Genomic DNA, 24,356 nt, shown 5'->3' on the forward strand with positions numbered 1-24,356 from the left:
TTTTAATATGGGTAATTTATACTATATATAATTTTCACCCCGTGAACTGATCCAATAACAAGAGAAAAATGGTAATAAATCAATGTTTAATTAAGATTGTAACAAAAGATTATGCAAAATATAATCAATAAAAAACTTGAAAGAATATAAAGACTTAAAATTAAGGAATTATAAGAAAATTTCCTTGACAATATTAATTCTTCACTAATTTAAAGTAACAAAATAATTAACTTTATTAAATTAACAAGGATTAAGCAAAAATAATAATTTATTATTCACTATCAACATATTTACAATAATGGTAAAGTAATAAATATTTCTAACAATAAATAGAATTTTATAATGATTATTTTCCATTATAATATACAAAAAGCAGCTAAATCACATAAACTTGTATAGTGTGTTATAAGTGTTTAGTCTTAGTTGAACTAGTTGAAGAAGTCTAATTTTAATTTGGTAACTACGTACTGATGTATTGATATGTATGCTGAACTCATCTTTCTTAAAATAATATATTATCACTATTGTAAAGTAATATTGTTCTTAATGTATTTTAAAAAATTATGCAAATAATATCAAAAATATCTTAAAGAAAATCAAAAATAAAAGAAAGTACTTGGTGGTTATTTTCCATAAATTTATATTGTACTAGTGTATTTATGTTATACTGATGTATTAATACTAATTATGTTATACTACTGTTATAGTTTACTGCATTTTAATTTTTAGAAACAAATAAAATGTAAGTCTTATCTAAAATCTAACAATAAAAAATAAGTTACTATGCTCGCTATGCTATCCTAATATTATGCATATGATTATATAAATAAAACTAATTAATTATGGTAAATAGAACATATATAGGAACACAACTTTTAACATGTCAATTGAAAAGTCTCGGCCTACCATAGTAAAACACATATTTTGAAAAAATTATTTTTTTCAATTCAACATAATTCCCTTCAAGGGTGATACACTGATTATAGCGACATACCAACTTTTCTTGATATCATATTTATAGTACGATTTGTCCTGTTGCTTCAAAATAGGCTTCAGTTTCGGCGACACGCTTCGACAAAAATTTCTTCCCAGCGAGAGTTCTTTTGAGATCTGAGGACAGGAAATAGTCGCTGGGGATAGATCTGGGGAATACGGTGGATGAGGAAGCAACTCGAAGCCCAATTCATGGATTTTTGCCATCTTTTTCACTGACTTGTAACACGGTGCATTGTCATTGTGATGCAGCACTTTTTTTCTTCAAATGCGGCCGTTTTTCGGCGATTTCTATTATATTAATAGTCGCTGTTGATGGTCCGTCCTTTTTCAAGGAAGTAAATGAAAATTATTACATGCACAACCCAAAATTCGGACGCCATAACCTTGCTAGCCGACTGTTGCGTTTTCCCACGCTTTGGAGCGGGGTCATCGTGTGCAGTTCACTCGGATGACTGTCGATTGGACTTCGAAGTGAAATGATGGAGCCATATTTCATCCATAGACACATATCGACGCAAAAACTCGGGTTTATTACGCTTCATCAATTTCAAACACTGATCCGAAATGTTCGAACACTGCTTGTTGTTTTTGGTCAAAAGTGAGCTCACGCGGCACCCACTTTGCACAGAGTTTTCTCATACCCAAATATTCGTGAATGATATGATGAACACGTTCACTTGATATCTTTAGAGTATCTGCTATTTCATTCAATTTCAATTTACGGTCATTCAAAATCATTTTGTGGATTTTTAAAATGTTTTCATCGGTAACAACCTGCTTTGGGCGTCCACTGCGTTCATTGTCTTCGGTGCTCATTTCACCGCGTCTAAACTTAGCATACCAATCCTTGATGGTTGATTTTCCTAGGGCAGTATCCGGAAACTCGACATCAATCCAAGTTTTTGGTTCAACTATATTTTACCCCTCAAAAAGCAATATTTTATCAACACGCAAAATTGCTTTTTATCCATTTTTGTCACAATAATAAAAGTTGGTTCACTCAAAATGCTATAATTCACAAACAAATAATACGAGAGTTATCAGATTTATACACGTATCTTTTGACTGTTAGGGCTAACTAAAAAATATCTATCTAGCTAGAAAATGACAGAATCTCATATTAAGATAAAACTTTCACAACTAGATTTTTGTGGCTTTTATATTCTCTTATTTGCGAAAATAAATTAAGTATTAAAGAAAAGTAATTTTAATTTTTATGTTAGTTAGCACATGTTTTTCATTTCATATATAAGCTGGTTAAATTTTTTTTGATAATTGATTACTGTTTAACTATAATTTCCAAAAATATAATAAATCATTAGTCGAAGTATAGATCAAAATTTAGTACTATAAAATTTTATCCAACCACAGAAGACTCGTTAATGTTAACTAATTCAATCCCAGTATAGCTTACATTATCGAAATTACATCAGCGAATGTGATTCAAATAGTAAAGGTTTGATTAACTGAGTGGTACATATAGATGTATTTATAAAAAATTAAATAAATACTTCAACAGAGATAATTATGTTTTAGTTAGAACAAAAATAATCTGCAATTATAGTCAGCCTTAAATGGCAAATGCACTATCTCTTTGTTTAGATTAACGCTATGTTTTCGAAAGTAACGCAAAGATTTATATACTTCTTAATAGAAGTAAATATCTAATTTTAATACGGTAAATGTTATACCTATGGAGGACACTTTAAAGCAAGCCTAGTGTAATTCACGTTATCGAAATATTTTCATTACGAACTTAAGTAATTTAAATAATAGTCGTTTAATTAATCGATTAATACATAGTTATACATATATTTATAACGAACTAAACCAATATTTCAGTAGCGATATTTTTCAGTTAGAAGAAAAATAATCTGCATTTGTAGTCTGCCTTTATTGGCGAATGCATGGACTTTGTGTTTACATTAACGCAATGTTTTCATTATCGTGTATTTACAGTATCAGATTTCAAGGATCTATATTGAAGAAATAACACAATGATCATTATCCATAATTTCAAAGATTTAAACACTTAACACGCACACACACCTTAATATGAACCAATTCATACCCACTGTTGTTCACATTATCCAATTTTCTACATTAACGAACGTGATTTAAAATTTAAACAATAAAACGTAACCGTTATCAATTTTCAAGAATTTGTATTGAAAAAATAGCACAATGATCACATTCAATTCACAATTTTAATACGGTAAATGTTATGCAACCACAAGAGTCTCGTTAATATGAACCAATGCATACACAATGTTGTTCACAGTATCGAATTGTCTACATTAACGAACCTAATTTAAAATTTAAACAATAAAACGTAACCGTTATCAATTTTCAAGAATTTGTATTGAAAAAATAGCACAATGATCACATTCAATTCACAATTTTAATACGGTAAATGTTATGCAACCACAAGAGTCTCGTTAATATGAACCAATGCATACACAATGTTGTTCACAGTATCGAATTGTCTACATTAACGAACCTAATTTAAAATTTAAACAATAAAACGTAAACGTTATCAATTTGCAAGAATTTGTATTCAAGAAATAGCACAATGATCGAATACCATAATATTGAAGATTTAGAACAATTCACGGTCAAAATAAAGATCTAATTTTAATACAGTACATATTATAGAGCTACAGGAGAGTCTCGTTAACGTAAACTAATTCAACACTAGTGTAGTTCACGTTAACGAAATATTTGCATTAACGAACGTGATTTAACAGAACGATTTTTTCTGAACTGAAGCAGATTTTTTGGTACAGCAGACGTTCGTTAATATGAACCAATTCAAACCTATTGTAGTTCACATGGACGAATGTGATTTAAAACTTAAAAATATTGAATATATTGAATATATCACATAATGATCAATTTCCATAATTTCAAAAATATAAACAGTACTTACTTGAAGTAAAAATCTAACATTGACGAATGTGATTTTTGATTTTTGAATACTGAATATATTGAATAATGGATAAAATAATGATCAAATTCCATAATTTCGAAAACATATACAGGTCGGTCGATATAAAGATCTAATTTGAATATGGTAAATGTTATGATTCTACAGCAGACTTTCGTTAATATGAACCAATTCCAACCCATTATTGTTCATATTGACGAATGTGATTTAAAACTTAAAAATATTGAATATATTAAATATATCACATAATGATCATATTCCATAATTTCAAAAATATAAACAGTTCTTACTTGAAGTAAAAATCTAACATTGACGAATGTGATTTTTGATTTTTGAATACTGAATATATTGAATAATGGATAAAATAATGATCAAATTCCATAATTTCGAAAACATAAACAGGTCGGTCGATATAAATATCTAATTTGAATATGGTAAATGTTATGATTCTACAGCAGACTTTCGTTAATATGAACCAATTCCAACCCATTATTGTTCATATTGACGAATGTGATTTAAAACTTAAAAATATTGAATATATTAAATATATCACATAATGATCATATTCCATAATTTCAAAAATATAAACAGTTCTTACTTGAAGTAAAAATCTAACATTGACGAATGTGATTTTTGATTTTTGAATACTGAATATATTGAATAATGGATAATATAATGATCAAATTCCATAATTTCGAAAACATAAACAGGTCGGTCGATACAAAGATCTAATTTGAATATGGTAAATGTTATGATTCTACAGCAGACTTTCGTTAATATGAACCAATTCCAACCCATTATTGTTCATATTGACGAATGTGATTTAAAACTTAAAAATATTGAATATATTGAATATATTGAATATATCACATAATGATCATTTTCCATAATTTCAAAAATATAAACAGTTCTTACTTGAAGTAAAAATCTAACATTGACGAATGTGATTTTTGATTTTTGAATACTGAATATATTGAATAATGGATAAAATAATGATCAAATTCCATAATTTCGAAAACATAAACAGGCCGGTCGATTAAAGATCTAATTTGAATATGGTAAATGTTATGATTCTACAGCAGACTTTCGTTAATATGAACCATTTCCAACCCATTATTGTTCATATTGACGAATGTGATTTAAAACTTAAAAATATTAAATATATTAAATATATCACATAATGATCATATTCCATAATTTCAAAAATATAAACAGTTCTTACTTGAAGTAAAAATCTAACATTGACGAATGTGATTTTTGATTTTTGAATACTGAATATATTGAATAATGGATAAAATAATGATCAAATTCCATAATTTCGAAAACATAAACAAGTCGGTCGATATAAAGATCTAATTTGAATATGGTAAATGTTATGATTCTACAGCAGACTTTCGTTAATATGAACCAATTCCAACCCATTATTGTTCATATTGACGAATGTGATTTAAAACTTAAAAATATTGAATATATTAAATATATCACATAATGATCATATTCCATAATTTCAAAAATATAAACAGTTCTTACTTGAAGTAAAAATCTAACATTGACGAATGTGATTTTTGATTTTTGAATACTGAATATATTGAATAATGGATAAAATAATGATCAAATTCCATAATTTCGAAAACATAAACAGGTCGGTCGATTAAAGATCTAATTTGAATATGGTAAATGTTATGATTCTACAGCAGACTTTCGTTAATATGAACCAATTCCAACCCATTATTGTTCATATTGACGAATGTGATTTAAGACAAAAATACTGAATATATTGAATAAATAACACACCAATACATGATCAAATTCCATAATTTTGAAAATATAATGTCGAAGTAAAGATATAATTTTAATAGAGTAAATTTTATGCAACTATTTACCACCATAACGCATGCACGTTTTACGTTCGCGTAACCGTCTCAGGTACCTTCCCGCCAATTGCTACAGTAATCGTCAGTGGAGCAACTGCCGTTTGTGTTGCACACACGCGTAAGCCAGGTGGACTTTTTTGATAGCAGCGGGATGGGCGACTAGCCGTCGCCATCTCATTCGATGTTCAGCCACCGAATTGGAGCGCTGACGGCGACCCGACCAATGCACAGAGAGACCGGCCGCGTATCCGGTAGCAGCGACGGCTACCGGATTGGAGCGCACGGCTACTGTTGGCCCTGTTCGCGCAAAGAAACGCCGACAAAGCGGCGTGCCAGCCTTCGACGGAGGGATACGGCCAGTCACATGTGTGTACGTGCTTTTTTCGGTCACAACTCAATAAGAAAACGACCTTGAACACATTAGGGAGTTTCTGACATAGGGATTTAAAAATAATTTAAAAAAACGTTTAAAAAAGTCCTAACCGAAAATTTTCCAGATCCTGAAGATGCTATGTATACAAGTCTAGTAGAGACTATATTATATGATTCGTAAATTCATATTTAACAATGAAATCATTGCATTAGAGTTAACAAAAAGTTCATCATTGTGATATTACTTCAGTATACATCCTTGAAACTTGATAACGTAAATATACAATAATGAAACCATTGCGTTAATGTAAACACAGAGACAGAGCATTCGTCAATCAAGACAGACTACAACTGGAGATTATTTTTGTTCTGACTAAAAAATTTCGCTGCTGAAATATTGGTTTACTTAAGACGTTTATTACTTGAATCACTTGAATTATGTACCCTGATAAAAATAGTTCGGTAATGTGAACTACACTGGGCTTTAATTAGTTCACATTAACGAATCTTCTGTAGTTACCTACCATTTACCGTATTAAAATTAGATCTTTACTTCGACCAAGAAGTGTTTAAATCTTCGAAATTATGGAAAACGATCATTGTACTTTTTCTTCGATTAGATTCTTCAAACTTGTTGATATAAACGCAAACTACGAAATATTGAAATAATGTAAACGCATAGTACGCACTTCGTCAATTATACCAGACTACAATTGCAGATTATTTTTGTTCTACTAAAAATATCTTTGCTCATATATTGGTTAAGTTCGTTATAAAGACATATATATGCATTAATCGTTTCTTTCAATGAAATCTTTATTATTTGAATCATTTAAATCGCGTTCTTTAATATGAACATGTTGATAATGTGACTACCTACCTTATATAACTTTTACCGTATTAAAATTAGATCTTTACTTCGACCAAGAAGTGCTTAAATCTACGAAATTATGGAAACTGATCATTGTGCTATCTTCAATATAAATCTTTGAAACCTGATAATGTAAACACATTATAATGGAAACATCGCGTTAATGTAAACACAGAGCATTCGTCAATCAAGACTGTCTACAACTGGAGATTATTTTTGTTCTAACTAAAAAATTTCGCTGCTGAAATATTGATTTACTTAAGACGTTTATTACTTGAATCACTTGAATTATGTACCTTGATAAGAATATTTCGGTAATGTGAACTACACTGGGCTTTAATTAGTTCACATTAACGAATCTCCTATAATTACCTACCATTTACCGTATTAAAATTAGATCTTTACTTACCAAGAAGTGTTTAAATCTTCGAAATTATGGAAAATGATCATTGTACTTTTTCTTCGATTAGATTCTTCAAATTTGTTGACATAAACGCAAACTATGAAATATTGAAATAATGTAAACGCATAGTACGCACTTCGTCAATTATGCCAGACTACAATTGCAGATTATTTTTGTTCTACTAAAAATATCCTTGCTAATATATTGGTTTAGTTCGTTATAAAGACATATATATGTATTAATCGTTTCTTTCAATGAAATCTTTATTATTTGAATCATTTAAATCACGTTCCTTGATTTGAACATGTCGATAATGTGACTTCCTACCGTTTGTAACTTTTACCGTATTAAAATTAGATCTTTACTTCGACCAAGAAGTGCTTAAATCTACGAAATTATGGAAACTGATCATTGTGCTTTCTTCAATATAAATCTTTGAAACCTGATAATGTAAACACATTATAATGGAAACATCGCGTTAATGTAAACACAAAATTTGTACATTCGCCAATTAAGAAAGACCACAACTGCAGATTATTTTTGTTCTACTAAGAAATATCGCTGTTGCAATATTGGTTTACTTCATTATAAAGACATATATATGTATTAATCGTTTCTTTCAATGAAATCTTCATTATTTGAATCATTTAAATCGCGTTCCTTAATTTGAACATGTCGATAATGTGACTTCCTACCGTTTGTAACTTTTACCGTATTAAAATTATATCTTTTCTTCGACCAAGAAGTGCTTCAATCTACGAAATTATGGAAACTGATCATTGTGCTTTCTTCAATATAAATCTTTGAAACCTGATAATGTAAACACATTATAATGGAAACATCGCGTTAATGTAAACACAAAATTTGTACATTCGCCAACTAAGAAAGACCACAACTGCAGATTATTTTTGTTCTACTAAGAAATATCGCTGTTGCAATATTGATTTACTTCATTATAAAGACATATATATATATATATATATATATATATATATATATATATATATATATATATGTATTAATCGTTTCTTTCAATGAAATCTTCATTATTTGAATCATTTAAATCACGTTCCCTAATATGAACATGTGGATAATGTGACTACCTACCTTATATAACTTTTACCGTATTAAAATTAGGTCTTTACTTCGACCAAGAAGTGCTTAAATCTACGAAATTATGGAAATTGATCATTGTCCTATTTCTTCAATATAAATCCTTGAAACTTGATAACGTAAAAATTTTTTTTGAAAAATTTTCAAAGAATTTTTGTTCTACTAAGAAATATCCGCTACTGAAACATTGCTTTAGTTTGGTATAAATATATTTATATGCATTAATCGTTTCTTATAATGAAATCTTCATTATTTGAATCATTGAAGTCATTTCATGTTCTTTGATATAAAAATTTCAATAATATGATCTAAATTGGGCTTAAATTAGTTCACATGAAAGAGTCTCCTGTAGTTGCATAACAGTTACCGTATTAAAATTAGATCTTTACTTGGACTAATAAATATTTAAATTTTCGAAATTATGGAAAATGATCATTATAATATTCCTTCCACAGAAATTCTTGAAGCTACTCACTTTGCTGTCAACTTTGCTTTTTTTTTTGGTAGAATCGTTGAACTTGTCAATATTATGATTATATAAATGCACATGTAAATATAAGTTTTTATCTTTTGTTTAAATTATGATTATAAATAATATTGTACATTAATATAGAGTATTTAAGAACCTAAGATTATTTTTCAGGATTTTTTGTTAATGTTATAGAGGAAAAATAATAAAATTTTGATTGATAAATATAGTAAAACGACTTTTGACTTAGTCAAATGTTAAGTTAATCCTCTTTTCGATTGATTTTGTAACTTGTTGGATATTTGTTGAAGCTTTTTGAATGTCAAATTTTCCTTGAATGACTGTCCACATTTTCGTAGAACATCCCTTCAAAGGTTGTTGAGTAATATAGAATTGAATGGTGTGAAGATCCACAAAGAGGTCTAATGGAACTTCCAGGCATTGTTTTCAAAATAATACAATTTTTAAAAGCATATAATAAAATCAAGGAAGACTTATTATTTCAACGTGTTTATTTAGATGGTACCTGGATATTTCAGAATGAAACATTGTGTTTTATGGCAAGATGATAATACAAATAGTGTTAAGACAAGAAAAGTTCATTCACGAATGTTAAATAGATTGTAAATTAAGTTAAGCTGTTATCCACATAAATGAAACTTTCTAAATATGGGATTATGATTCTACACTGACAATTTCCAAGACAGTGTGATGAGAGTGGAAACAACTAAAGGTTAGTATAAAATAAATATACAATAATTCTAGGAAATCGTATTGTAAAGTGTGAAAGATATATGTGTGTGATTCTTCAGAATATACATGAGCATTTGCAAAATGTGTGAGAAGAGAAAGAATATTAACTGTTTTGCAGATATGGCAAATAGATTAGCGAGAATGCAGTGGTTAAATCTATTTTTATCAAAAAGATGTATTCGGGTAATAACAAAACAAACTATGGAGAAATATAAATATATAAATATATATATATATATATATATATATATATATATATATATATATATATATATGATATCAATATGACTTTACAAGGAAAGACTGTACCGAAGAAAACAAGAACTGAACGTAAAATGTAAATATGATCTCTAATGACAGTAAAATACTTTACATGAATATACATATGGTTAATTCGATTGATTAGGGCTCCAGGGGATACCGCTACTAGAAAAGAGTAACTGTATAATATATAATATATAACTGTATAATTAATTGTGGTTTTAGGTCCTTCGATAATATATGCATATAACTTTAAAATAAATTATATTTAATAATTTTTGTTAATTAATTAATACAAAATTAAATAAAACTCAGAGTTAATGCGGCAACATTGCGACGTTTTGACGTTATCCATTTTGATAACGTGGCTTCACTGTTTCATTGAACGAAACGGCAAATAAATCGATATCAACAAGCCTATTGAAAGGTCCCCGGCCTGACACATAGATGGCGCTACTAAAATTGTTCGTTTTTTAGTTACCTAGCTTTTTTAGCTAACCCTCAAAAGATGCACGTATAAATTTGACAGCTTTGGAATCATTAGTTTGTGAATTATAGCATTTTCAGTGAAGCAACATTTGTTATTGTGAAAAAAAATTGATAAAAAGGAATTTCGCGTATTGATACAATATTGCTTTTTGAAGGGAAAAAATACAGTTGAAGCAACAATTTGGCTTGATGCCGTGTTTCCGGACACTGCCCCTGGATAATCAACCATCAAGGATTAGTATGCTAAGTTTAGACGTGGTGAAATGAGCACCGAAGACGGTAAACGCAGTAGACGCCCAAAAGAGATTGTTACCGACAAAAACATAAAAGCAATCCACAAAATGATTTCCAATGTCCGTAAATTGAAACTGAACTCATTCAATCTCTTTCACAAATATTTGGGCATGAGAAAGCTCTGTGCAAAATGGGTGTCGCGCGAGCTCACTTTTGACCAAAAACAACAACGACGAGTTGATGATTCGGAGCAGTGTTTGAAGATGATCAAGCATAATAATCCCGAGTTTTTGCGTCGATATGTGACAATGGGTGAAACATGGCTCCATTATTTCACTCCGAATACAAATCCACAGTTATCCGAGTGGACTGCACACGATGAACCAGCTCCAAAGTGTGGGAAAATGCAACAGCCGACTGACAAGGTTTTGGCGTCTGTATTTTGGGATGCGCATAGAATACTTTTCATTGACTACCTTGAAAAAGGAAGGACCATCAACAATGAATACTACATAGCGTTATTGGACCGTTTGAAGGACGAAATCGCCGAAAAACCGCCGAATTTGAAGAAAAAGAAAGTGCTGCTTTACCAAGACAATGCACCGTGTCACAAGTCAGTGAAAACGATGGCAAAAATCCATGAACTGGATTTCGAATTGCTTCCTCATCCACCCCCAGATCTGCCCCCAGTATTTCCTATTCTCAGATCTGAAAAGAATGCTCGCTGAGAAGAAATGTTCGTCGAATGAAGAGGTGATCGCCGAAAGTGAGGCCTATTTTGAAGAAAGGAACAAATCGTACTACAAAAATGGTATCGATAAGTCGGAGGGTCGCTATAATCAGTGTATCACACTTGAAGAGAATTATGTTGAATTAAAAAAACTAATTTTTCCAAAAAACTGTGTTTTACTATGGTAGGCCGGGGACTTTTCAAATGACCTGTTATTTAATAGTTTCTCGGTGGAAAAAAGTGGATTATATTTTCACGCACTTAATAACAAAAGTAACGGCCCAAAGGACCCTCTATCATGTTGAAAAAATACAGAATGATGAGGTCGGGGAAAATTCCTCGGGTTCGACATGCACCGAGAGAAATTCCTTCCACCGTCGGGTGCGAAGGGACGTAGAGGGCTTGCGAGGTCCGTCCGTGCGTGCTCCGTCCTCGTCTACGCAGGTCCCGAATCCGTCAGCGAGCGATCGCGGATTCAGATCGGGTCGCAGACGGACGGCAGTGCCGTGGACCGGCTGGGGGGCCGCGCCGTAGCGACGTCGGGGGCCGGAGGGGGGCGGTTGCGGGGTTCGCCGCCGCACTACTGTGCATTTCCCACGGCGCGACCGCCGCTCGATGCGGTCCAGGCCCCACCCAGCCGGCCGCGAACCCATGGGCTCACTCGAGAGACATAATACGCTTATTGGCGATGTCATTTTAATGTACGGGGATTACGTGGTGTTTGTCGATATGTCGATGGTAGAAGAGAAAAGAGAGCCGAGCGCATAGGAGAAGTAGACTCGTTTTTTCGGACGGGGCCGAAATTCGTCTTCAAGCCGACATCAAAGGAAAACAATGAGATGCCATCGTGCAGGATCGGACTCGCCGGATTAGACAGTCGACGCGACCAGGTACAAAATTGTTATTGTACTGCTGTCGACATGGGAATGAGATTTCAATGTTTCAGTCGTAGAGTTATGTATAATGGTGAGAATCTATTGAGATTATGATGTGGGATGATTTATCGTGAAATTTTAGTGCAGCTTAGGTCAGGAAATGTTTCACTGCGAGGCCGAACTATCCCGTTTCATTAACAGAAGCGGAATGCTCCTGGTAATTTTTTCTAGCTCACTGTAGTTTAGGCAAAATCTGCCACAGCATAAGAAATCTATATAACACATGGATTGAAAAGTATCGAGCTTAACAAATAAAACGCGTTTTTTTTCAAAATTTATTTTATTCAACAACTTAATCTCCATCAAAAGCCACACAATCATTTAACCGCCGACGTAACATATTTGAAGAACGATTTATCTTTTGCCTCAACATATCAACCTCTTCCTTCAAACGAAAGGGAGCCAAATCTGGCGAATACGGTGGACGTGGGAGCAATTCGAAGCTCAGTTCATGTAGTTTAGTTAGTCATGTAGCTATTGTCTTGATTGACTTGTGACACGGTACGTTATCTTGACGAGACATTTTCTTTTCTTTGCCATATGCGGTCGCTTCTTTACAATTTCGGTCTTCAAACGCTCCAATAACGCTATACAATCTTCACTATTGATGTAATTTCCCTTCTCAAAATAGTTGATGAATATTACACCACGCACATCTGAAAATACCGACGCCATAAACTTTCCAGGCGATGGTTGTACTTTTGAGCGCTTTGGACGAGGTTCACCAGTTGCTGTCCACTCAGGTAACGGTCATTTTGATTCCAGAATGAAGAGATAGATTCCATGTTTCATCTATTGTCGCATATCGACGCAAATATATCCGTTTTTTTACGTTTAACAGTTGATCCTCTTCAAACACTGCTCCGAATCATCAACTTCTCGTTGTTTTTAGTCAAAAGTGAGCTCACGCGGCAACCACTTTCCACAGAGCTTTCTCATATCCAAATATTCGCGAATGATATGATGTACACGTTCAGTTGATATCTTTAGAGTGTCTGCTATTTCATTCAGTTTCAGTTTAAGATCATTCAAAATTATTTTGTGGATTTTTTCTTGTTTTCGTCGGTTACAACCTCTTTTGAACGTCCACTGCATTCACCGTCTTCGGTGCTTATTTCACCACGTCTAAACATAGCATACCAATCCTTGACGGTTGATTTTCTTGGGGCAGTGTTCGAAAACTCGGCATCAAGCCAAGTTTTTGCTTCAACTGTATTTTTTCCCTTCAAAACGCGAAATTCCTTTATATTCATTTTTTCACAATAACAAAAGTTCACTCAAAATGCTATAATTCAGAAACTAATAATCTGACAGCTGGCAAATTTATACACGCATCTTTTGAAGATTAGCGCTAACCAAAAAACATATGGATTTAATTCTAGTAATGCCATCTATGTTTCAGGCCGGCGACTTTTCAATTGACCTATTAAACATGGCCAAACACTGCTCAAAATAGTCAATACATTCTTGGTTTTGGTCAACAGTGCGCAAACCTGGCATCCACTTTGAACAGAGCTTTCTCATAGTCAAATGCTACTGCAATATAAAACCAACACATAATTTTTACACGTTAACTTACGCAAATTCATTTTTCGATCATTTAAAATAATTTTGTGGATTTTCTTATGTTTTCTGGTGTTACTACTTTATTTGGACATCCACTGCATTCTGCCTCATCGGTATCTCTACGACCATATTTGAAGTAACGCAACGTTTTACTAATGTTTCTGACGGAGCTTATAAAACTTTATTTTTACAACAGTACGGAAAACGGTATATTTTTCCATCAGAAAGCAATGTAAAATTAAAATACGAAATTGTTTTTGATCCATTATTTTGAAAATAACAAAACTAGCGTCACTCTTAGCACAATAACTCCCAAACCTATGTTATGAGTAGAATATCATGAAATTTTAACGACTTTGTTTTGAACGTTAGTACTTAAAAAGCGGTGAATCGAATAAAACTAACACGATCTAAGTGGTAGGACACTTACACATCTTTTGAACACATGTGTTATATAACGAATTGCTGAATTGTTGTTAGACTCGCAAAAACTCGAGAACAGCTGGACCTATTTAACTAACTTTGATTTGGAGATATTTGTGAAAGTCCGGGGAAGGTTTACACCAGATGTACCGAAAAATAATTAGCGGCTTTATCGAAAAAAAACTACAAAATTTTAAAGAAAATGGTAAATATTATTTATTCAAAGTATTGGGCGTTTCATTCAATACATCTTGCCCATCTTTCAGATAATTTATGGATTCGAAATAGGTAAAATGCTGCAAACGCGTATCCCATTGATGCGGAAATTTGATAGTCAGAGGGGGTAAGATCAGAAGAGTATGACGGGTGCGATAATATGTGCCATGCAAGTGCTTTCAACGCTTTCTTGATTACTTTCACTGCATGAAACACTGCGTTATGGCGCTGTAAATTCATTATACCGTGTCTTTGAGTCTATTCTGGACGATTCTTGAATAATTCATAGTTCAATTTGACCTTTTGTCGATAGTTATCACCATCAACTATTTCACCAGGTTTCAACAGTTCGTAATACACCACGCCACTCTGGTACCGCCAAACACAGTTCACTTCTCATCACCCATCACTACTCGGTGCAGAAATCACTTCCAATCATACCTTAGAATCAACATTTTACAGACGATTTTTCGAATTTCCATTTGCCTGCAATTCAGTTCATGTGGCACCCATCTTTCCACCTTTGGATTTTCCCCATTGCTCGTAATCGGTCGTTAATCATTTCTTGGAACACATTTAATGTTTCTGCCAATTGTTTTTCACTTTGGGTTGGGTCTTCATGTAATTACTGTTGCAGTTTTTTATCTTCAAACTTTTTCTGTCTACCAAAACGTTATTTGAGTTGCACATCGAAATCAACAGCAAACGATGACATTCAGTGGCTTTTTAATTTTTATTAAATACGTTATCCATGAAACTTGAAATTTTCATAGAGGTATAAATCTAGGACGGTGTTACTTTCGTGAATAAAACAGACAAACATATGTGTTAAATAATAACATTGCAGACTTAAACCAAGCAACATCTGTTAAAAAACCGGTAGTGATTTTCCGGTGCATCTGAAAATATGAAATACTAGCGAGGAAAATAATAAAATCAATAGTAATATAAAATATCAGTGTCACTATAACTGTTATCAATAGTTTAACTGTCACAAAGAATCGATATTTTTATGGTTGTCAAATATTTATTACCAAACCCCAATTAGAATATAAAACATATTGAACATTGAAGATAATTTCTCGACACTGATCATTTAACACCTTACTACGATTTATATTTCATAGAAATGTAGGTATTTTTTGAGGTATATCGACTCCAAAACGTTAAAATCAATTGAAAAATATTGGTCCAATATGATATAACTATGTGCTAACAGTAATATCGAATAGTATTCTAATTGTGCGTCGAATTCAAATTTTGTCAAGGAAAACTTTCTTTACTTTTATTATTAACAATGCCAAGGAGAAGATGACCTTCGTCGAAGGACCTTCTTAGGCCGTCGAAGTTAAGGAATGTAATACTATGAATAAATGTGCGCTGAGATACCTCACATTCTAACCGCTCTAAACCCCAGAAAGAGATTGAAATTGATAATAATTGTTTTGATATGTCACAACTGCATTTGAGAGTGACTGGAAATGTAGTGGATATGCTCAAAATACAAGTTGGTGCATATCAAACATAGTAATATTGAGCAAGATACAATGAAATTGAACGATTTTGTAGCTTTAAGGCATTAAAATATAGCGGTGAATCTACTGAATTATACTGTTCCTGTAGAAAACACTTAAAATAACGTTGTTTGACAGTATGCATGTACAGGATATTTTCATTCTTACTTCCAAGATATTTTATCGTATATACTATAGCTTTCTTAATAACATTAAAATTCATATCAGAAATAAGTTAACAAAATGTGACAAATGTATCACTCGCTAGAAACGCTATTATCAATCCTTACAAACTAATTTTATGGCAACTCGGATAAATAAATTGATAAGCGTGATTACTACTTACAATAAAATAGTGAAGCGCATTATTGTCCTAGATTTACAAAGGTACAAACACACAACAAGGATTTAGCCAAAATATTTAAAACAGCATTGGATCGGATGTCATCCAACAACCATATTATCATCAACCCTGATAAAACATCTGCCGATGAGATTTATAATCCTTAGTCCTAACGAATCAGTTTGTAAAAATATAAAATCCCATTTATACTCGGAGTATTTTTCTTTCTCGTTTTACTAATTAGCTTTATTCTACTTAAAAAGAGACCTCAGAACCCTCAGAACATATAATCAAATCGGTCTATGAAATTCGGTTTGTGTTGGTACTGGTCGACACCGTTGTCATGTGTCAATGTAAATAGAATAAAACAACTCTAACCTACCTATTATCGTTGCTGTCTAATTAACTGTAGTTTAAGTCCTTCAATAAATATACATTTCATGTACCATAATGTTAAAATAAATAATATTTTATACCGTTATTTTTGTTTCACTATTTTATTTACATTAGTATTTTATTGTCACAGTCAAAATAAATTAAAACTTAAATTTGGCGCGGCAACGTCGCATTATAAATTTTGATAACGTGCATTGGCTGTTTTATTGGAAAGACTACGGTCTGACAAAATTTGCAAGGTAGATATAGGCGATACAAAGTTCACCCGGTCACCTAAAAGTGCTAACTACTCTAACCATTCATATTCATAACCAACATGGAGGATCACATCACAGGCTCTGAGAAATTTAAAATAGATCAAAACTGACCTTTACCTCTGTTGTCATCCCTAATTGTAAAAGGGCTCAACCAAATATGGATATTAATTTATCTATGAAAAGATTCCCCAGCAGTGAACTCACAAAGCATTCATAACATGTTCGCTCAAGTAAGAAAAGTACAGGGACCATCATTTCATATTCATTGACGAGGATCTGCATTTACGAAGTTGGAGCAAGAGCAGCACTCTAGTCCTAGATTACTAGATAGTGCTAGACTTTATTCAAAAATATTACTATTTTCTGTAATGGTCACAAATTTCATAAGCTCCCTTAAGAACTTCAGCTAAACTTAAGTCATTAAAGACCAAAGCTGTATTTTTTTATGTAACTGCTATTGCATACAGCGCATTATCTTGCAGTAAGGACATGGAAATCAATAGTGGTGAACAATATATCATGGTATAAACATTTAAACGTTGTTATTATGGAACAGTGTATAGAAGAGTCGAACAGCTGCGATGGCATTTACCAGACTGAAACAATCTGTAGGAGATTAAAATAACTTACTACCAACGATAACACATAGAAGACATATCAAGGAAAAATGTATCTGTATACATCTGACTAAAAGTAGAAAAATATAGGATGCCAATGAGTTTTTTATGAAGGGCAAACCTTCTCCGGTTTTTATTAACCGACTTCGAAAAAGGAGGAGGTTCTACGTTCGGCTATATATATTTTTTAAAATATATGTTCACCGATTTCTCCGTCAATTGTGGGCCAATTTTCAAAATTCTTTTTTTATTCGACAGAGTGCACTTCCGTAGTGGTTCCATTGCAACCTAGTCAGAATCTGATGAGGGAAAGGGCGGAAATCGAGCGAAACCCTAAATTGTCAAAGGCACGCACAAGGTTTTCACATATTTTGTTATCTAAAATAATCAGATATTTGTGTATAATGTTATTACTGAGCTGATGTGATGAAAAATCGGAAGTCGCTCAGTGCAAAAGCTATTCAGTTTGCTTTTTAAGCACTAACCATAGCATATAAGACCTCGTAGAAATATATTAGACAAGTGCTTCTAAAGTGTAATCGTTAGAGCGTTCAGCTCCCAAACGAAGATCGCTGGTTCGATTCCCGGCGGGGCCAATAACTTTTTGTTGTTCTCGTTTAGTTAGAACATGTGTCAAATCACTTAGACTAGGTAGCAAAACTCCGAGGCCTGAAGTGTTCCTTATTTTCAATCATTGTTTCTTTATTCCTATTTTTCCTCATACGGGCCCTTGTAATAACAAATAAAATTACTGCTTAATTCAATGAGTAAATATTTAACACTAAAAAAAGGAAACTAAAAATTGAACCGACTTCTAATAATAAATAAGGAACCCAGTAAAAAGTAAAATATAATCAAACTTAGATATTTATCACAAGCAAAACGTTTTAAAATAAAACACGTACACAATAATCGTTATAATAACTAAATAAAAATAATCAAAAACCTTATTTAACCAATCTAGTGCATTTATGTTATATTATACTAGATATACATAATTTAGATTAATATTTGCCTAAACCTATTTATCTATTTACAATATTATTTTAACTACTACTAACTGAACAGTTTGAAGTCGATGCCGAGCCCAGACAATGTAAAAATAATAAGATATTTTTGTAACATATACAAAACAATAAATTAAGAATAAAACAATTTTAATTTGTTGCTCGAGGCCGACTTCAAAATGATCAAGTAGTTTAATTATGTTTTAATTTTGGAAAAAAATACTGATATATTAATCGCGTAGTTGTCTTGTGTATCGCTGCAAGTATATGAATATCTAATGTAAGATACAAGAAATTTTTTTTCTTTTGTACCGCTATCCTGTTTTCTTATAATTGACAGAAATTCTTTTATTAAGTTTTATTTAAGTTTATCTCTGACATCGGATACAAAACCGTTTTTACCATAATATATATGAACAAATAACATATGATTGAACACATTTTTTCAAGTGAATTTAAAGAGAAATTGTGCCTAAATATGGTAGTCGGATTCAGTTATCTTTAGATGTCTGCTGGTCATATTTAATACCGATTTCTCTAATGATACAGCGATTCTTTTTATGTAAAGACTTTCGCTCTCTAGTGCATTTTTAGACATGTAATTTATGAGGCCACATAATTCGTAGTTAATTCGATTATTATCACAATTGAAAGCCGTAGAATGTATGTTATTTATCTTAATATACAGTTTTATAATTTAAGTTTTAAAAAACCATTTGTCGACTTAGTTGGAGCAGTGGTAAAGGTGACAAGGTGGTCCACCTGTTGTTGCGATAGTCGCAGGTTCGAATCCTACTGTGGCATAGTCGTAATTTTATGCTTGTGATTGTCGTAGGTAAGAGTGTAAAATCCGACAAGGAAAATGATCCCAAGCACAACATGATTGCGATTGCACTCCGGAACCTGCATACATAGAGGTACGGAGGTCACGGCAGTTCCACTAGGACGGGAGTGGTGTAGCGACCGTTACGACCCTCTAGACCACCACGCATTCACCTAGAGCAAGTTCGAAGGTTGACAATGCCGGTGGATTGGTACCGTGCGGCTCCCGGTTATAAAAGACCACCACGACGACGTCTCATTCTTTTTTCTTTTCTCTGCCCCCTTGTAACAGTACAACTTCCATAGCGCTACCGTACTTCCTTTACCTAACCTAATATCATGTCCATTCTCCCGTCGAGCACATGTATCACTTTAAATGGAAATAAACAAGTATTTCTTCAACTAGTGTTTTTAGTTCTCGTGCAAATTCTTTCCACAAAATGGTAGTGAATGTTCGGACAAACAATCGCATCCACAGCCACACATTCCGACCGACAAGACGAATATTCCTACATATGCATAATTATTCAGTCTCAAACAGACATTGAACTTATATGTCAACATGATTACTGCTTTTCGTGGCAACTTTTTCAATAACCGAAATGAAATATTTTCTTATAAAAGAATCAATCATCAATTCCAGCAGTTTTTTAGGATTCTTAGGAGTTGTTTTCTATAGAGAGAAATCTTTGTCTACTTCCGGGCTTAATTAACTTACATATCTTTTGATGCAACTCTAAATATCCCCTTGATCGGGTGTTAAATGTCCCAATCACTTAGAAACATACGAAAAAAAAAATGGCAACAAAACAGAACACCTGAAAATATAAATAGTTTAAATAATATAAACCAAGAAGACTAAAAAGGGAAATACTGGAAATTAACAACAAAACCATAAATGACTATCTGAAAAATTTAACACATGATAAAGAAACTGATTATTCACTCTGGAAAGTCACAAAATATCTAAAGCGCTCATATCTACACAGTCCACCTATAAGAGCCCTATGTGGGAATTGAGCACGTGACAATCATCAAAAAACAAAAGCACTTGCTGAATATCTAGAAAGAACTTTCAAACCAAACAAAACTATTGAATTGAACTATATTGAATATAATTTGCCGGACATAGAAGTTGAAAATTTGATGATTGATTGATGATTAGTGACGCCGAAAGAGCTAAACAAAGTTATTAAAACTGACATTAACCCCAGGGAATAACCAAGCTACGATTTAGTAACAAGAGAGTTACTGCAAAAACTGCCAAAAAAGGGAATTATAAAACTCACCAACTGGATCAATACAGCATTTAGATTAAAACATGTCCCAGGCATGAAGTGAAGGGCCAGTGAAGAAGCCTCATGAATATTACAACAAGCAAATGACAATATAAATAATTGGACACAAGTTTGGAAAATAAAAATTAACAAAAGTAAATCTATGCATGCGCATCATTCCATATAGCAACAACGCTAAATATCTCGGAATGAATCTTGACGCTTATCATTACATAATAAATTGCTATTATATAAGCAAATACTGAAACCTATATGGACATCCGGAGTTCAATTATGGGGATATTCTGCAAAGAGTTACGTAAACAAAATACAAAATTTTCAGAACAAAGCTCTGAGAAGTATTGTGGGCACACCCAAATACTACCTACATCCAGACCTTCAGATACCCACAGTCAGTCAAGAAATCAAGAGAATTGCAATGGGTACGAGGAAAGGCTCCATTATCATGAGAATATTGAAGTATTGCAACTTTTGGATACCACCAGAGCAGGACACACACTCAAAAGAATCAAACCATCTGATGTTATGTAGGGTTGAGTAGTGAGGTGCATATAATAAAAAATACAGCAGTGATGGTCCCTCCTAGTTATATACCTAGATTTAAGTTACCATAAAGACAAATTGTTGGTTAGTCGGAAACGACTAGTAACAATCTAATAAATAAATAATACTAAAAACTAAGAAACATAAGAAATTGAAGAAAAAACCTTTTCACTAACTGTAAGTTTTAAGTTGTTTAATTTAGAATAATAAAATAACCTATAAAATCGATTTTTATTGGATTACCTTCAAATCGTATACACTCGATAGCTCGATTTCTCGAAACAGCGAGCCATTAAGATAAACTAATATATTCAGAATTTATCAGTTATTATAAATAACTTAATTTATCATGGAGAGAAACGGACGACACTAATAAAACCAGTAAACATGTTAGTCGACATAAAAGACAAAAACGCCCGACAAAATTTCCAATCACACACACACACTCACACTCACGAAAAAAAGCGATATAAAAATTAGCCATAAAACTTAAGAGCGAGATGTGGGCGATAGATAAAATATTAGGAAAACTGGACATATATCAATAAAGAACATTAATAAACATCATTTTCAACGGCATTCGGAAATATTCCTTATTTTACGATATTGCACGTAAAACAAAAAAAAATAAAATAAAAACGGTAAATGTTGCGTCAGCTGTGTGTGAAACTAGAAGAGAAAAAAGCACTATACCAAGACATGTTTGTTGTCAGTTAAGTCGATATATAAATCGACTTATGGCATTTCCAAGTACTGTATAACGGCTATTTTATGAACCTTATCAAATTTCACGCGAATTTTAACATAAAGTAGCAATTGTTGCCTTTTTTCTCTATTCCGTATCAACTAGGATTTTAGATTTAATGTTTCTATTAGGATGTAATTCGTAAATAACATATATATAGACTGTATGCATCTGTTGATGTTTCATTGTAATTTAACGGTTGCCTTTTGATTTCTGCTATTATATACAACGTGGGGCAAAACTCCCGCTACCATTGTGATTGCCTATAACTTTGCTCAAAGAAAAGATAAATAAGTTTGGTTTTCAAAGAAGTTTATATGGTCTTTACATTTTTTTCTCTATGAGTGGAATAAATTATATCGACTATATGGTAACCGCGATTGGCTCTGCAACTTTCGACTCGTTTTAAATCATTTTTCGTGACATCCTGCAACATCTGAGACAGAATTTCTTCAATTTCGCGACGAATATTGTCTTTAAGATGTTGAATCGTTTGGGGCATATTCACATAAACTTTTGATCAAAAAAAAATCAGAAAAAGTCTGGTGCTGTTAAATCCGGATATCTGGCTTGCCATGCTAAATCGCCCATTTCGCGAAATTAGTCTTCGTGGAAAAACGTCATTCAATAATTGAATTGTTGAACGAGCTGTGTGTGCTGTGGACCCATATTGCTGAAACCACATGTTTGAAGAAGAAAATTTTGAATCATGCCTTGGTACCGTTCAGCAGTAACAGTACACCTTGGTCATTTTCAAAAAAATAGGGACCAATTATGTTTCCAGCATGAATACCACACCATACAGTTGTTTTTAGTGGATGCAATGATGTTTCATGCATTAATTCAGGATACTGTATTCCCCAAAACGGACTGTTTCGTTTATTGACGTGGCCACTGAGAAAAAAATGGACTTCATCGCTCATTATCAATTTAGACGAAAAATCATCAATTTCACCAAACAGTCTTAAGATTGCATTACTGTACTCAACTAGTTGATCAGGATCTCTCGGTAGCAATTTTTGAACTAATTGAATTTTGGAGAGGAACATTTCAAATCAGTTTTCAAAATTCGGCTTAAACTGCGTGAAGAAATGTGAAAACTGGGAACCACGTCTCCGAATTGATGTTTCTGGAGACTCTGCAATACTATCGCGCACCAGAGCCACATATTTTCAGCTTTACGACACGTCCGTTGCCTTCCAGGACGAGGCCTGTCTGCTGTCGTACCGTACTATCGAAAATTCGCATGTAAATGATAAATTGGGTTTTGTGAGGCACTGGAGGATTGGATATTTTTGACGCAATTTCCGCTGACTGACAATAATGAAACAATTATTTTCAATAAATATTGTAACTATTTCTTCTCGTTTTTGTGGCGTATATTTATCCATGATAAAATTTGGAAGTCTACGCAACACAAAATGGTAGCGAGACTTTTGCTCCACCCTATATATTATTCGTATTTCATATTTCCAGGTTTATGCATATGTTCTGCTTATAATTACAAGCTCTTACAGTTTCCAACTGTATATCCCTGCTTGTTAAATATTTCTATTTGTTTCTAATGTTTTCATTGATTTATAAAAATGTTAGAATCATATATCAGTGACTAATACTCAAGAGTCAAATTAGAAGTTGGTTATTCTGATTTGAAGAAAATACAAGCAGGTGTGCCACAGGGAAGTATATTTGAACCAGTACTTTATCTACTGTACACTCGGGAATTGTCTACATTCAATGAACATTTTGTTGCTACATTTGCAGATGGCACTGCAATCCTAGCCATTAGAGATAACAACACTGAACCTACCGTAAAATTACAAACAGCTATAACTGAAACACAATGCTGGACAGAAAAATGACACATCAAAGTGAATTAAAATGAATCAGTACATGTTGATTTCAACAACAAAATAATCAAGCATAAGCCAGTATATATAAATCAGCAAGTAATCCCGTATGAAAATACAGCCAAATGTACATGACCCTTGATATTATACTCATTCGAAAGCCGCATGTTAAATCAGTATATAATATGTTTTTACTTTACCAACAAGTCTTGAAATCACTGTGGATTTACAGTGTTCAACTCTGGGGTTGTGCCAGCCAAAGCAACAAAAACAAATTATATAAAGATTCCAAAAGAAGGTACTGTGAAGTAT

The 24,356-nt window shown here is 32.6% G+C and overlaps 1 long non-coding RNA gene across 1 annotated transcript; it reads left to right on the forward strand.

Moving 5' to 3' along the window:
* Nucleotides 1-12,041: 12,041 nt before the first annotated feature.
* On the forward strand, nt 12,042-19,975 carry LOC143206776 (uncharacterized). Its single transcript, XR_013008522.1, has 2 exons — nt 12,042-12,478; nt 19,622-19,975. It is a non-coding gene; the product is annotated as an uncharacterized LOC143206776 (long non-coding RNA).
* The last annotated feature ends 4,381 nt before the right edge of the window (nt 19,976-24,356 follow it).

The sequence above is a fragment of the Rhynchophorus ferrugineus genome, unplaced genomic scaffold, assembly GCF_030347505.1.
Source record: "Rhynchophorus ferrugineus isolate W39M unplaced genomic scaffold, kcgeb_rfMv2 rfM1, whole genome shotgun sequence".
Classification (NCBI taxonomy): domain Eukaryota; kingdom Metazoa; phylum Arthropoda; class Insecta; order Coleoptera; family Curculionidae; genus Rhynchophorus; species Rhynchophorus ferrugineus.